Source organism: Apis laboriosa, unplaced genomic scaffold (assembly GCF_014066325.1).
Source record: "Apis laboriosa isolate Shangri-la unplaced genomic scaffold, ASM1406632v1 scaffold13_cov153, whole genome shotgun sequence".
NCBI classification, from domain to species: domain Eukaryota; kingdom Metazoa; phylum Arthropoda; class Insecta; order Hymenoptera; family Apidae; genus Apis; species Apis laboriosa.
The window spans coordinates 638,061-652,151 of record NW_025221370.1 but is presented as its reverse complement, the minus strand read 5'-3'; the positions used below and the strand labels follow the sequence as shown (position 1 = coordinate 652,151).

General features: G+C 43.1%; 1 protein-coding gene across 1 annotated transcript in view; it reads left to right on the top strand.

The window, feature by feature from the left end:
* Positions 1 to 492: 492 nt before the first annotated feature.
* LOC122720852 (amyloid beta A4 precursor protein-binding family B member 1-interacting protein-like) overlaps positions 493 to 14,091 on the top strand; it is a 115,673-nt gene continuing 102,074 nt past the window's right edge. Inside the window, exon 1 of the mRNA XM_043947885.1 lies at positions 493 to 722. The gene's annotated coding sequence lies outside the window, so the exon portion shown is untranslated. The remainder of the gene's footprint in view (positions 723 to 14,091) is intronic.

Below are 14,091 nucleotides of genomic sequence, written 5' to 3'. Positions count from 1 at the left end.
ATGTTGTCTTATTCCTTCTTCGTTATAGACTTTTAAATAGATGGGATTTATAGATAATTCTTTCTATATTTATATATCGTAAAATTGAGTTGTTTGATATTGATTTACTTGTAAATAGTTTATTTAATTTTTATCGATTTGCGAGATAAAAACTCTTTAGAAATCCAATCTATCTCTAGTAGATAGATTGGATTTAAACAAAGAATTGTTTAAATTTTATTATTTAAAATTATTTAATATTTAATAAAACGATATAATTTTTCTATTCATTTTCTATTATCAATGGACGATATTGAGAAACGTAGACTACGATATCATAGCTTGGTAATGTAGATTGTACAAAAAGTTTGATTGTACACCGAGAGATGGTACTGGCTACGAATTCCTAGCATTCCACGGGTCGTTCGAAACGGGAGATGCGCGCGCGTTCGATGAAGACATGCGCGAGACAAGCGGCCGCAGTCTCGACAGTCGGTGCATGGCGGCCCGAGGCCCATCGTATCGCGCAGCCCTCGAGATACGCGTTCGAATATACGAGTGCATTCGTAGTGAACCGGGAAAACTTCTCTCTTTTCCTTCGACCGTTCGGTCGTAAGAATATTAGCGGCGTGATTGACAGAGTGGGTGACGCTTGTGTGACAGAATTTTTCGTCCTCGCGGAATCTCGTGGATTCGCCGGAATCGTCAGACAACAGAGAGAGAGAACACGAAATATCGTTTCGGTAAGTTCTCACACGTATTAATATTTCAAATCGTGTTTTCAATTATCCCTAAAATTGTACATTATCCTTCGTATTTTTATCGTTGGATCAATCGGAGGGATATTCCGGTTTTAAAAAGTGACATTTCGCTATTTTCTCTTGGAATTTCTTACCACGAATGTCACGCAATGCCATTTACACGATTCGATTCGAACATTAGGAACGATTAGCGAGAACAATCGGTATAATTTCTCCCGCTATAGATGTTAGCACAGATATTCCGGAACACGAGAGCGACGTGTCTGACATGAGTAAAACGTAATATACTATCATCGGATGACGTATCCGGCAACGGTGTTCAATGATGTGGAAAATATCGAAGGGACAGATGCCCAGGCTCGGTGGAACGGATTTCTCGCGGATATCTTTATTTCCGAGCCTCATATGTGCCTCATATGTGGTTTTCAAGTCTCTTCTTCTTTTTTTCCTTTCTTTTCATTCTCCGTTATACGGACATCCGTGTGGAGTCCACACCCGCAGCGTTGCCAAACGCTACAGGTGTGGTCATTGACTTCGAGCATAAGGTTTGTTGTTAATCGGTCGTGTTAAGGAAAAGGTAACGCGGATGATTCGGAAATATTCCGCTCCAAATTTTGCCGGTAATTACGAACGCATATAAGCAAGTATTTGTAACATCACTTTCACGGCTCTTACCGGCTACGTGGGCGAGCGGGCACGCTCGATTCGAGCAAACCGAACAAGGTTAACGGGCAAGGTTAACGTTAATTCGCATCTACGTTTCGAATCGAGAATTATCGAGAATTATTATATAGAATTTTTTAGATTATCACTAATTTTAAAATCCGTACGATCGATACTTACTATCCTTACGATATTATTTTATAACAATATTTATTTAAAAATCTACTTATAATATATTTTCTATTTATAATATTTCGCGTAAAATTCGTCAAATTAATGCAGTTTGCGTTCGTATATATAATAGACATTGCTACGGATAATAAGATTCTCTCGATTCGAAGATGGACTCGGTTCAACCAGTTTCCATGAAGCAAGCAAATGAGGTTAACGTGGAAGAGCAAGGTTAACGTAGACGACATCAGATGCTCGTATATCGCAGTAACTAGTAATCTGGTCTTATCAGTCGAACCGTTGAGTACCGTTGCTTATCAATTCACGGTTGAAGATAGATTTCTAGCGTGTGATGGTAAACTTGGATCGTGTTCGCATTTACCGGAAGCGGAAACGATACGTCGTAGCTTCTCCTCCATGTCTGGCGCATTCGCGTTTAATTACGATAATAATGATGATGATTATAGATACGTATGGGCATAGAAATGACAAGATTATGCGTCGACAGACTTTAACGATGGCTTAATACGCGTATTAAATATTAGCATTTCGTGTTTATCGAAAATTTTAAGACATAAATATAAACTTGATGTAGCTTTAAAATCATACGGTAAAGATATGATACTTGTTAACGAACGTTTTTCGTTTCGCTAATCGTTCTTCAACATCCGCGTCATTACTTACTTATCCTTTCTTTTTCCATTATTGCCGAAACTCACGCAAACCATAAAATATTCCTTCCACTCTTCGATACGCGTTAATTTATCGAATCAAGTCGATGCTCTTTATTTAAATATCCACTACTCTCATTTCCATATTTCAACCATTCGATTTTATTCCGTACGTTATCGAACGATCTTTCGAAATCGAAATCGTTTCTTCGAACGATCTTGTGTTCAAACCTCCCTCCCTCCCTATCTCCCTCCCTTCCTCGAGTAACGATTCGAGTAACAATTACAATCCCTTTACGACTTTTACGATTTCACTCGCGCATCTTTTCGTAATTGTTCATTGTCGGTGTTCCTGCTCCGAAACGGAGTGATAGAGAGCGAAACGAGATGAGACGCGTTAGAATTACAAAACGCTCGTTAAATTGTACGTCGCGAGGAACGCGTCGAAGGCGAGAACAATAGGTTAGTGGTGACCGGTTAAGCGAGAGGGAAGCACGAATCCTCTCTCTCTCTCTCTCTGTTCGTATTTTCGCTCGTTTATTTCGTTTCTCTCGTGCTCTACGAGCAGAGCGAACAGAAGCATATTTATGTAGGTATACCGAGTGAGAGTAGACTCTTGTCTCGAGAACGGTCACTCGAGTGGTGAATTAGTGGAGTTAGCGACACTCGTTTCTTTTCCCTTTCTCCTTCCACTTACTCTTCGTCGATCGTCTCGCTCCCGATTTCTTAGTATTCCGTAACGTTATTCCACGGCGATGACAGTGCAGATGGATCTTTTCGCGTCGCGAATACCATCGTTGTACCGATGTCTCGTATCAATTTAGGCGTTGTTCATCTCGAGGTGAAATGCATACTTTTATTCCGTCATTCTTGAAATACATTCAGAATCAAAATAACGAAAAATTTCGATCAACTTTTCATCGTCACGGTTTGCGGAAAAAAACCAGCATCACCCGTTCACCAATTTTTCAACAGATTTGTACCTTTCCATTTGCCTGGAACGAGATATCAAACGGGTTACCTCGTATATCAAAATGGTAAAAAAAAATGTTAGCTCACACGATCGGGCGATATTTCATTCTCGTCGATACGAGTCCGTGGAAACGTTTTCCACGATTCCGATATCCCATCGATCGGAATCGTTGCGCCTCGTTAAAATTCATCCACGAATCCGTGACTCCACCAACTTGCACATTCGATAGAAAGTATTTCAGCGGGGATTGTACGTGGTTATTGACCTTGTTCATGACCTCCATCGCAATTACGTTGGCGCGTTGCGCTTTTCAAGGATATTGAGCCGGCGCAGCGAGTCGATCGATGAGGTCTTCAACCGTAGGTCCGCTTTTTCTCCCTCCCTCCCTCCCCCTTATCTTCTCTCCTTTTTCTTCCTCTGTTCTTTTCTTTCCTTTTTTCTCTCCCTCCCCCCTTCCCTCATTCTTTCCCTCGGCTCTCTTTTTCTTCGCGTTTCGATTTCGATCCCCCTTGGCCACCGCATGGAACTCCGATATTCGCCGAGCTTCAATAAAGCCGCACCGCTTTTCGAAGTATAAGCGCGTCGCCTATTAATAGAGCTTCCTCTCTTCCTTTATCTCTCCTCCTCCTCCTCCTCCTCCTCCCCCTTCCCTTCCACACACCGGTATTCCGGAGAAAGGGCATACTTGGGACGACGAGAAGAAGACGGAGGAGGAAGGGAGGAGGGGGGTTTGCGACGCGCAGCCTTTTCGCCGTACGCACACCCGCGTGTGCACGCAGCACCCCTTTTCCGCGCTGCTCCAGACGGAAAAAAATAAAAATAAGTCGAACGAAAAATAAGTCGTAAAGTGGTATTCTACCTACCGCTATCCTTCCTCTTGTCTCCTCTTTCCCTTTCGACCGCGCATTGTCCCCGTCAAAACACCGCGACCGGATAAGGATCCGGTTTCTTCCTCTCTTACGCTTTCTGCAAATTTGCCCACTTCGTTGTCGTGAATATCATAAGGAGGATAATCATAGCCTGTATCGTGTCCAATCATCGTATGGTAATGCTTCCAGATTTCTTTATTTCCGAATTGAACGGATGTTTCTTCATAATTTCGATCAAACAATTTCAAAGAGCGAAGTAACTCTTTATTGTTCAACTACCGATTGCAGATAATTTTAATCTCTTAATCCTATCCTCCATCGCACGTAATTAGATAGGAAGCGATATTAGATGTTATTAGTAATTGCGATAACGGAATTATTCTCGTTATCTTTTACTATCTTCGAATTGAATATCACGAGTTTCCACTTGCGAGAAAAACACGAGGTTCTTTTTATAAACGGAAGTTTTTTACACACAGTTGGATACAAAAATTCGTTTTATCCCGCTTCATGAAACGGGATTCACCGCTTTTTTATCGTAAAAATTAACGACGTTGAGTAGGTCCGCCCGAGATCCAACAAAAAAAAAAAAAAGAAAGAAAGAAAAATACAAGCGCAAACGTTCCTTTCAGCCTCGCCTCCCCTCGGTCCACAGTGTTGCGATTCAAAGGCTCGGTCCACTACTGGCCAGACCCCTGCGACAATACCTTTCTCTCTGTAATTAGTCTAACGTGCGCATTACGTATGGAAAGCCTCAAATTAGAACGAGTGGCACGAATAAGCCGAATCGGGAAGGAAAGAACCAGAGATGGACGCGTCGCGCCCTGTTGAAAATTCATTCTCACGCATTCTCACGATGCGAACAACCTCCAGTATTTTTTTTTTTTTATCGCAAGGTCGTTCGTTGCTCGTCGCCAAGGGAGAAGAACAAGCCGAATAAATTGGAGCATCCACGACGCGTTAAATTTTATATGCTTGGCAGATTTACGAAGGAGCGAGTCATACGCAAATATTTAGCGACAGTAAAACGTTGCTTTTTTATCGCGACGATAAACCTCGCGTTCGATAACGATAGCCTTCTCGATGATCTCATTTATAACAATATCCACGTAGATCCATAATCTACTCTAATCTGCTCGCTTCTCGCTCACCTTCTCGTTCCCCGCCATCTTGCCAATTTCTTCCTACGAAATGTTGGATTTGATCGAACGCGCCCCAAAGAGTCTGTATCCTCTCTCTCTTTCTGTTCATCTCTCTGTCCTCACTTTTTTTCTCGGGCAGAGAGAGGAGCACGAGCGACTTCTTCATTCTTTCGATTCAATTTCTCGTTTCCATTTTTCTTTTCTTCTTTCTTCCTTTTTTTTTTTCGACGGCTTTTAATCGCGGAACAATGGATCGCGGGACAGCGCACTCGTCCTTTCTTGGATCTCCTCGTCTCTTCGGGGAGAGACCACGGGCTTTATCGCGAATGTTTACAGGGTTTATCTTCGCACCCTTCACAGTGGTTCGTAGTCACTTACGAGTCCCCCTGCTCGTGTCCAACCCTTGCGTCGCTCGGACCAAGGATTCCCCGAAGGGATCGCAAGATTCTCGCGATCCTTTTCTCACCTTTCCTCTTGCCTTGGATATCGGTGATTAATTGTTATAGAATTTAAAGTTCACTGAAATTTTATATAAATGATTTCATTATTGAATGTTGTCAGCAACATTACTATTTCATAGTTGGTAGCTACTTGTTTCTCCTCGATACACGTATCTCAAATGTTTTATAAACAGATACGCGCAATCACGTATAATCAAATATATTCATTCAGTTAAATTTATATATTTTATTTATTGTTTTCCACTGCCCAGTCAACATTAATAAATGATTGCAGGGAAGAAAGGATTTTCGCGCCGTTTGATCGATATTCGAGAAGATCTTCTTCTTCTTCTTCTTCTTCTTCCCGAGGACGAATTTTATTAATCCGCGCGGAAGGGAAGGGGGAGAAATTCTCTTCGTTTCGAGGAATAATAATAAGTTTCGAAGGAATTTTAATAAACGGAGAGGAGATGTGTGGCTCGGCGTATTACGTGGGATGGGAATAAAAGGAAGGTTGAAAGAATTTTTGTGAAAAGTATGGGTGGAGGTGGGAAAATGCGTGGGAATTGCGATGTCGTTCAATGCGCGACGCGATTTTCACGATTGTACAAAGGTGGTGGTTTGTTAAAAAGCGAGAAACATCTGTGCGTGCGCCATTTTTTATTCACCGCGAGGAGAAGTTATTACAACCCTCCGCTGTTAATCAACCTTCCATTAAAACAAAATGCTTACCGTGAATTAAAACGCGGAGAATTTTGTTCGCGTGGCTCGTAAATCCTCCAAGGTATCCTGCAAGGTGCCCGGTTATAATTATTTTAACGAGTTTGAATTTTAACGTTCAACCCGGAGAGAGATTACATTTTCCACTTAACAATTTCACATTCGTAATATAATCTTAACTCCCTCCCACCAGTGCAAAAATCGTTAAACGTTTATTTATTCCTGGTTTATTCTCTAATCGAAACGAACGAGAGTCCAAAACTCGAAACATCTCGTCTCGAGATAACAAACTTTCCAAGCACAAGTAATATTCTTAAATTTTACTGAAATTTGCCCTTTGAAGTTTACTGAATTAGAAAAAGTAAAAGTTATGTACGCGTTTCTACGAGGGTTGAACGAAGTTTGAAAAGTGACAGGGCAGATTCGAATAATTACAAACGTCACCGGTGGGGGGTCTGGACGGATCCGGTAAACACTTTGTAAATCGTGCACCGGCGCAACCCCCTACAGCCGTGGAACATGCGTGCACCTATGCAGTCGATGCACGCAGGCGTGATACAGGTAGACGACGACGCGTGCCTCCACTGTTTTCCACAGAGGTGGTGCACTCGAGCTGCGCCCTTCCGACCTTGGAGAACTCGCACACGCGATCCTCTCGTTAATTGTACCGAGGCTGCACGCACGCACGCACGCACGCACGCACTTTGCTTCGCGATATACGGCCGCTTCCCTTTTCGTCGAGCGCTTCCATCGTGGCTTTCCGACTGCGTGCATTCCGCCCGTACCGTTATACCCTTCCTTTTCTTCTCTTTCCTTCCTTCCTTCCTTCCTTCCTTCTTTCTCTCCTTTCGTTTAATTCCACGTCTCGCCCATCGTCGCTCCTTTTCGTACGCGCTGTGCTGGTATCAGCGGTTCGAACGGCGACCTTTTGAGTTGGTCGGTCCTCGAGGGAAAATTTCACCGGCCAGCTCGAGCCACGTGAACAGCGAATCGGTCTCAGCGACTCTTAATGGCTCGTCACGCTCGACCGTGGAGAATTCGTATAGATTGTCGTGGCGGTAGCACGGCGATGATTGTCGAGATACGATCGGATTCTTTCCACCGAATCCCGGCGGCCGCTGCTTTGCCATTTACATTCGCGTTCGAATGTGTCGCAAACCTTGGAAACTTTCCCACTTCCTTATCGTGATAACGCGCGTCACGGAGACAATTTATAACGCATAACGAGTGAAACGCGTGCGATTTGAGAGTGTTTTTTTCCTTTTCCTTCCTCTCGAGTCCTCTTCCTAATCCTTTCTCCAAGATCGTGATTCTTCTCGTGATCGTTCATTGGAAGGGATCGTGCTCTCTTCCTTCTTCTAAATTACAATCCGCAGCACGTGTTTCGAATGCTTCTCGCTTTCCTGTCTTTGTCGCGGATATAATTCAGAGACTCACTCTCTCTCTCTCTCTCTCTCTTTCTCTCGAGGGACGATATTAACGGTTTGACGGTTTACACGAAGTCGTAGCCGAGCTTGTTCCTGTCTGGCTGCCGGTAATGGCGAGCATTAGAGAAAATTACCGTTACACAATGATTGCTCGGAATTGAAGCTTGAAATTGACGCGTGATATCGCCGTGTGAAGTTACGTTATCGGCTACGCAGCGACCGGATCGTTTGCCATGAGAAACGATTCCCCGTTCACCGAACCACTCGTTGCTCGTGTTTTATTTAATGTTCCTTAAATAGACGCGTTGTGATTCTTCCCGTGATACTTGCAACCTGCCTCGAGTGGCTCTGGAACCATTGGAAATTCTGCCTTGTTCCGCGCTCACTTTCGATTTACTTCTTTTCTTTTACGCAGTTGTTGCGCCCTCCTTCTCTCTCTCTCTCTCTCTCTCCTTTTTTTATATAGAATTTCGCACGATCGTGACACTCTCATTTCCATACTTTCTCTTAAATAGAAAAAAAACGAGAGGACCGATAACAATGTTCCATAAATCCATCGGGGAAAATTTATTCATTTATTTTATCATTTAATTTTTCATTTATTTTGGCGGTAAAAGATGAAAAGGAAAAAAAAGTGGAAATTTCGTGTAACACGAAAACTACTTGTCCGTAAGTTGTCGAAGCGTGGCGGAGAGTTTTCACAGCTGTTCCGGCAGCACAGACGACGGTAGCCGCCGTCTATATTTACGCCACACTTCGACTTTCCGGTTTCCTCGTTTCCTTTAATGGCGAGTTCACGGAAGTTCGTTAATGTAGAAACCGATCTATTATTAGTGGAGGGCGCGTAGAGTAGTACAGCCGTTCGTGGCCGTTCTGGAAACGGTGTTGGAGCCGGATCGATGTATCGCTCCTCGAAAAGATCGATTTCGATGGCGGAGTCACGAATCGAAGTCGTGGCTCTTTCGAGGCCTGTTTCCTGCCGGCTCGGGAACGCGAAAACGATCGATAACTCGGTGGAACGCCCCCATTGTCGAGGAGAGAAAGGGAGAGGGACAGCCGAGCTCACCCTTTCTCTCTTTACATTCCTCTCCCTCCCTCTTTCTTTTCAAACGGGAGAACCAAGGAGAAGCTCCTTTAACCTTTCCCCCAAGGATATATACACGAGAAGTCGACCAGGGCTGTCGATAAGACGACAAAAGGAGAAGTAATCATCCGTTAACACCTTGCCCTTCGTCTCTCTCTTTTTATCCGATTCTTCGAGTCAAAAAAATTAGCTCGGTTCTCGATTTCTCTTTGATCGCACGAGACGATTCGCGAATGACGAGCGTCAACGATCGAGACCTATCGAGACGAGAGCAATAGAGATGGAAGGAGGAAGGGATGAGGAAAGAGACGCCTCTCTCCTTCTTCTTCTTCTTTCGATCGAATCGAATCGTCGACCGAGCAATTTCCCGGCGAGGAACGATTAAACGTTGACGGCATCGTCTCGTTTCTCGCTCGTCTCACGCCGATTACATCGAACGCGCGTAATTGCCGTCTGAGCCGATCCTCGAGCTCAGGAACCGGCGCACCATCTTTTCGAAACGGTGCGGTCTTCGCGTCGCGCTTCAAACCACGCGAAAAATGCTTTCCATCGCTTTTGATCGCTGCACCCGGAAACGCAGAGGGGGAGGACGATACGAAGAGGACGAGAATGCGATCCAAGGAAATTGTCGGCCGTTGTATTTTGTATCTTCCGAATTTAGATCGATTTAGATCCATCTCCTTGGATCATTCCCCCTCCTTCCCCTCGATATTCGATTATTTGAAGAACAAGAATGCGACCCAAGGAAATTATCGGCCGTTGTATTTTGTATTTTCCAAAGGATTTGAATCATTCCTCCTCTTTCTTTTCCTCCTTCCCCTCGATATTCGATTATTTGAAGAACAAGAATGCGATTCAAGGTAATTATCGGTCGTTGTATTTTGTATTTTCCAAAAGATTTGAATCATTCCTCCTCTTTCTTTTTCTCCTTCCCCTCGATATTCGATTATTTGAAGAACAAGAATGCGACCCAAGAAAATTATCGGCCGTTGTATTTTGTATTTTCCAAAGGATTTGGATCAATCTCCTTGGATCATTCCCCTCCCTTTCCCTTCCTCCTCGATATTCGAGTATTTGAACACCAAGAATGCGATTCAAGATAATTATCGGTTGTATTTTGTATTTTTCGAACGACTTGGATTGATCTCCTTGGATCATCCCTCCCTTCCCTCCCCTTGATATTCGATTATTTGAAGAACAAGAATGCGACCCAAGGAAATTATCGGCCGTTGTATTTTGTATTTTCCGATCGATCTCCTTGGATCATTCCTCCCCTCCCTTTCCCTTCCCCCTCGATATTCGAGTATTTGAACACCAAGAATGCGACCCAAGGAAGTCCTCCTTTCTTCCTCCCCTCTCTTTTCCTCTTTTCTTCCTCCCCTCCCTCGATATTCGATTATTATTTGAAATATATCGTATCAACCTCGATCCGATTTGTTATTATTTGGAGTATATTTAAAGATTAAAGTTTACACGTTCGAGCTAAAAGAAACCGTAAACCACATCTTCTCGGAAGCACTGTTTTCTTCGCTGTTGATACCAAGATAATATACACGTTGAAGGAAATGGAAAAAATTCATAACATCCGCCGCATGCGATGCGACCTAACCTCTCCTCGACCCGGTTCTCCGATTTTCCAAGCTGCGAGCGTTGCGTTACCAAGCGAACACGTGCAAACTTTGTCGCTTCGACAAAAGATCGCGAATAAATATTTTCATCTATTTGTTTGGCCACGTGGCTTCCGTTTACGGTAAGTTTACGGTTTCGCTTAGTACTCATACCGAAGAGGTTATTGAGCGCGATCTTATTAACGATTCTCGATGGAGGCTGCATCCACCACGAGTTTTTCGAGGTTTTCCGCGTGAAAGACAATTGAGGAGTTATACGTAACGTATACGCAAACGTTCCTCTCGCGTAAGTTTGCAGATATATTCGCCTGTTGTAACGTGCCGCGATATTATATGCTATAGCGTTCGCGTGTGCGTGGAGTTCAAAGTTCTTGAAAGTGAGAAGTGTTTCCCTCGTGAGAAAAATTTGAAAGAGAAGAAACAGGACGCGTAAATTTCTCTTTGCTCCGTTCTCTTACTCTTAAAATAAATATCGATTTCAGTTGAGACGTAGGATGAAATGGAAGGAAATCGGATTTTTCAAAATACGAAAATAACGTTTGCCACTGGGATCGATCGAGATCGAGGCGGATGATTTTAAAAATATTCCGCGTGAATAAAGGAGAGAAGGAGTAAAATAATACTTTATCAAAGCCTTTTTTCCCCCCTCTTTGATGTCTCGTACTCGGATATCAAAGGATATCGGGAAAGTTGATTCGACATATGTAACAGTTTTTAGAATCATTTTTATCGACGCGGCAGCGTTGTTTCGAGAAAAACCCATCCGTGGAGTTGTCCTTGTTCGGTTCGAGAGCCGAGGGAACGGGAATATTTCGGCCAACAAAGGAAGCCTTTTGATTTCCTTTCGACGCTCGTTGCGCACGGGGAGGCAGATAATCAAGCTTAATTAAAACGATTATACCCACAAATCGAGCGGCAACGAGAATGCGGGCTTTCGAGCGCTTTCTTCCCTTTCAACCAATTACCTTCACCGAGCTTTCGAATCGAAGGGAGCGCCGTTGAGCAAAAGAGAGAGAGAGAGAAAGAGAGAGAGAGCCCCCGTGCACGCGATTGAAGTTTCATTCTCTCGTAGGGAGGAGTACACGTTTTAACGGAGTGCTTTCAGACGCCGCTCCGTTAAAACGTGAATTACTTACGACGACCCAAAGCGATACGTTGTCCGTGGAAAGACTTTAATCTCTCGCCTATCTCTACTTTCTCTTTCGCCTCTCGATGCTTTCCACCTCTCTCTTTCCCTACGTAACAGGGATGACACGTGTCGTATCGGCCCGATTCACGTCATTTTACATCATTATTCTCCGATATTCTATCGCGAGCGGCCACGTAACTGCGAAAATATTCTCTAAGAACGTAGATGGGCGTGTTACGGAGAGTTCGTTTTCCACGCATTCCACGGGAAAATAATCGAGGCTAGTCGCGAAAGCGGGGGGTTGGCAATTAAAGAAGGGAGAAGGGGGTAAGTAAGAGGGATTTGGTTACCGGCTGCCGACATTTTTTCTTGAGCGAAAGATGGATAGAGACCTCTCTCTCTCTCTCTCTCTCTCTCTCTCTCTCTCTCTCTCTCTCTCTCTCTCTCTCTCTGTTGGGGCGACGAGAGGATTAAGCAACCTTTTTTCGTCGCCGCTATCAAAGAGCTTCGAGGTGTAAACGCGTTACCTTTTCAAACGACGCGAACCCCGAGGATGACTCCTAAGACGCCTGCTAAGGAGGAAACTCTCCCTTCTTGATGCCGCGAGGGCATAGCCGTTTAAAACCCCGTTCATGTCCCGCGAATCAATGGTAATAAGTCGCTGAAAGTGCGATTAACTCTCTTTCAAACGGGATACTTTCGGCAATTCGTTTCTTTCCGATTTTGTTTCACGAAGAAGAAGAAGATGTTTCTTCTTCTTCTTAGGCGGTGGCTTCGAAAGGGAAAATCTAATCTTCTTAGGCAAAAACTTTTTTAAACGAGAATTTTTCGAATTAATTGGAAAGGAAATTTCCGATTAAAAATTTTCGCGTGTAAAAAGCGATGACAGAAAAATATGATATAATTCATGGATCGTAATGTTACGTTCAATTTATCTCGTATTTCCCGTTCACGTGGCGTTTCAAAGAGGAATTTTCGGAATGCACGCCTATATATAATTACGATCCTTTTAATCGATTGTTTTAAGCTCTGTCGATCGTTCCTTCGGATCTCACGATTTTCATTTCCGTTTTATAGGAGAACCTGGTGCCTGAATTTTACGATCGTTCCTCACCCTCGTCTTCCTGTTCTGTTATTATTCCCGCGAAAGGTCGTCTAGAAAACGAAGAATGATTGTGGCGAGTCCTTAACAGGCATACATGATTTCGTTCGAAGCAACGAGGTTGGTTAAATTTTTTGAAAGTAGTCGCGTAATTTGGGGAAGGGAAAATTGTTGGAAAACTTATCGCCACCGAATTTCTTACGCGCAAATCGATCACGAATCTAGTTGTTTCATTCAATCGTTTTGCGTTACGAATGTGTTTTTACTATAAAATAATCGAACGAATAAAATATTGAATAATTTCAGGATTTTATTAGGCTTTGATTCAACTTTTACGGGTGATAAAATAACGCGAGAGTTTCTCGTACAGTCGTAAAAATAAGAATTAAGCAGTAGAGCGAGTCTGAGCTTGTTTCTTTTTATTTTTTTTTTTCTTTCTAGAATATATATTCGCGTAAAATTCTTATTTATTATAGATGTCTAAGAGCCAACTACGATATTAGTATCTTTCCACGATATGCAAAAATGGTCGGTGTATCGTTAGAAAAAGTCGACTTAATCGCGGCCGACTGCGAAATTTTGTTTCCTCGTTTACCGTTTATCGCTCGATACGTCCCACGGTTCTAACATAAAGATTTCACGTTTGCCCACGTATGTCTGTTGCTTTAATACGGCCAACCTACCTTTCGTACCGTACATTCGCGGTTGCAGAAAATAAGTTTCGTTGCTATCCAGTTCGAAAATAAAATTACTCGAACCGATTTTTCCTTCCGATATCGCCGCTAACGTTGTTGTAAACATTGTAATCTTTGTAAGTGAAACAATTTTTAGCAATTTAAAAATTTTCTTTTCGAAGAGAGAGGGGGAGAGAGAGAGAGAGAGAGAGAGAGAGAAATCCTTTCGAATCCAATGTAATTTTATTATTTACAAGGTCGCAAGAAATATTTTCATCGTTTCGAAATTCCTGTCACGTTTTTACAATTTTTTTCTTTTTTTTTTACACGCGTATTTACGCGTGGATCTCTCAAAATTTTATCGTGTAAAAGCGGTGAATTTCTCTCGAATAGTTATTCCAACGACGCGCGTAAGCGTGCTATTACATAATGCAGTGACCGTGCGAACGAGAAAATCGCACGGGTACCAGATTGAAACACGCGCGTTTCTGAAAAAAAAGCCGCGATGCGTTGAAATATCGCCCGTGTTATTTCGAATCGAAAACGATCAAACGTTTCGTTCATACGTGTTTACCCGATTCCAAAAATCGATTAATCAAAAAAAAAAATCAACTCGTTGGATCGCGAATCGTGACCGATGTTCCCTCACGAAATCGCC